Source organism: Liolophura sinensis, chromosome 9, assembly GCF_032854445.1.
Source record: "Liolophura sinensis isolate JHLJ2023 chromosome 9, CUHK_Ljap_v2, whole genome shotgun sequence".
Lineage (NCBI taxonomy): Eukaryota > Metazoa > Mollusca > Polyplacophora > Chitonida > Chitonidae > Liolophura > Liolophura sinensis.
Window position 1 is genome coordinate 12757283 of NC_088303.1, and position 3187 is coordinate 12760469.

Sequence of the window (3187 nt, forward strand, 5' to 3'; positions counted from 1 at the left end):
AAACATGTGACAACAAGGCAAGCGCTAACCATTGTCACGGGGCCATTTCTCAATACAACCGACGGGATAAACAACATCAAAAGCAAATAAACCTGTCACTTTCTTCATTAAACATTCACCAGGAAAGCTCACCAAGAGGCGAAATCAAAACGTAATTCTTAAAACAAGACGAGTATTTAGGTGTTAGCAGGGTGCAATTAAAAGTCCAGCAATTATTACTTCGATATAGATTTGATAGTGCTGACAAACACATTGCTTCTGCAAATTTATATACCATTATTATTCTTCATTCGAAATTTTAACATCTCTTAATATTACAGCTTAAATATCTTCATGAACAGTTTCATTTGACTCCATGCTCGATCTAAGTTACAATTCAAGTTCGACATTCCTATACAACTCATAAACCATTAAGATGTTTCCAAACATGGTAATTTTCTGTCGGAAAAATGGATTTTCTCTGCATTGGTTTGAACATTTAAGTGAAATAGCGACACATTAATGCCACAAAGTGAAATGCTGACGTCACAAGATTTGCTGATTTGTAGCGTGTTGAAAGTGAGTAAATATTTTAGCTATAACAATGTCAACTCAGGAAAATGTTGTGACGCAATGCGAAGAAGGCAGTGTATAGCTCGTAGACGCTATGTGTTGTATTTCCAATCTGCAATGCGCTATCTGGTCAATATGGCGCCATGGATTACGATCGACTCTTTCTCTTCTGCTTCTCGTCACTATTTGTTTACGGTGGATAGACATGCCATGCATGAAATCGTTGTCTCTGCTGAAGCACAAGGTCTGCCCTAATGAGGTCAGAAACTGTCTACAGACCGCTGCACACCGCCTCCTCCTGGCTGTTACTCTGTTCTAGACCCACATAGTCGAGGTGCATTGTGTCAAATATATATCAAGTTCATCGCACACAATCATCGCCAAAATCGCTGGTGAAAACCTAATTGCCATTACATAAGAGAACAGTTACTCTTCTTATCATATTTAGTTGTTTAATAAGCCGCTGAGATTTCTCATTAAATAGTGTTAATGTAGCAATTGGTGCCTCTAACTATCGATAGCGCACAAAAATGTTACACGTAGTTCCTTTTGACCAGTGATCACGAAAACAGGATATAATCAAAAGCAGAGAATTTCTTTTTCAATGGCATTTCGATTTTGAAAGGTCAATCACCACGTTTCACATGTAAAAGAACTCCTGGGTTTATTGTGCGCCGCGGTTCCTGCGTGGATTCCTGTAAGTGATATGTAATGTTTAGTGATGCATAACTGATGTAACTGATGTATACTGGTACGCTGTGACACTTGTGGATGTGGAGAAAGGACATGGTTACAGTTAGACGTATTATAAGGTTGATAAATAGCAGGGTTTGATACATTCTCTGGATGAGGGATAAAGGTTGGTGGAGAGATAACAGACATGGAACCACCATATCAGTGTGTATGCTACGATATTAAAGGTCTCTTCACAAAGATAACCATTCCGGAGCACTAACAATCCGTAGTTCTAACAATCAAACGCATCCATACCAAACGCTCTGATAATCACAAGCGTACCTGTGTCAAACGCTCTGACCATCATAAACAGTACCCATACCAGAAGCTCCAACAACCACAAACGTATAAATACCAGACTCTCCAACAACTACAAATACACCAAGCCAGACGCTCCAACAATCATAAAGCTTACCCATACCAGACGCTCCAACAAGCACAAACGTACACATGGCAGATACTCAAACAATCACAAACGTACCAATACCATAGGCTCTAATAATCACAAACGTATCCATACCAGAGGCGCTGAAAATCACAAACGTACCCATACCAGACGCTCTAATGATCATAATCGTATCCATATCAGAAGTTATGACAATCACAAACGTACCCAAATCAGACGTGCTGACAATCATAAATATACCCAAACCAAACGCTTTAACAAAAGCAAGCGAACCGATACCAGGCGCTCTAACAATACCAAACCGACCTATACCAGAAGCCTGGCAATCACGAACGTACCCACGAACGTACCAGACGCTCTAACAGTAACAAACATACCCATACTAGAGGCGCTGACAATCACAAACGTACCCATACCAGACGGACTGACAATCATTAACATACCCAAACCAAACGCTTTGACAATCACAAACGTACCCATACCGGAAGCTCTGACAATCACAAACGCACCCATTCAAGAGGCTCTGACAATCACAAGCGTACCCATTCCAGAGGTCCTAACAATCATAAATGTACCCATACCAGACGCTCAAAAAATCGCAAATGTACCCCGCCCTGTTACGATAACAGCTGTAAGATGCTGTAAAAATCACAAGCGAGTTATGTCAGATGACCCAACAATCATAAATATACCCACATCAGAAGCTCGAGCAACCTTACGCGTACCCATGCCAGAAACTGTGACCATCACAAGCTTACCCATATCATAAGCCCTGACAATTACAAAAGTACCCATACCAGACGCTTTGACTATCGGACGCTATACCAAACCTTCTGACAATCACAAACGTATTCCAGAAGCTCTCACAATCACAAAAGTACCCATACCAGACGCTCTGACGATCACAAATGTACCCACACATGACACTGACGATCACAAACGTATACCAGACGCTCGAGCAATAGCCCAACACACCCGTATACTGGTATTGGCTACACTCATCCCATATGCAGCCTTCGTGTTTGCTACTATTGCCTTGTGCAGCCTTTGTATTTTCTACTTCTCCCTCACACAACTGCACAGCCTGAGTGCTGGCTACACTCCTCCATTTTGCAGCCTTTGTGTTGGCTACACACTTCCCTAATACAGCCTTTGTGTTTGCTTCTCCTTCCTTATGCAGCCTTTGTGTTTGCTACACACTTCCTTAATACAGCGTTTGTGTTGGCTTCACTCCTTTATGCAACCTTTGTGTTTGCTACAATCCTCTCTTATGCAGCCTTTGTGTTTGCTACTCCTTTATGCAACCTCTGTGTTTGCTACACTCCTCCCTTATGCAGCCTTTGTGTTTGCTACTCCTCTCTTATACAGCCACGGTGTTTGCTATTCCTCTCTTACACAGCCTTGGGGTTTCCTCCTCTTCTCTTATACAGCTTGTGTGGTTGCCTTTCTGCCTTATACAGTCTTTGTGTTTGCTTCTCCTCCCTTATCTAACCT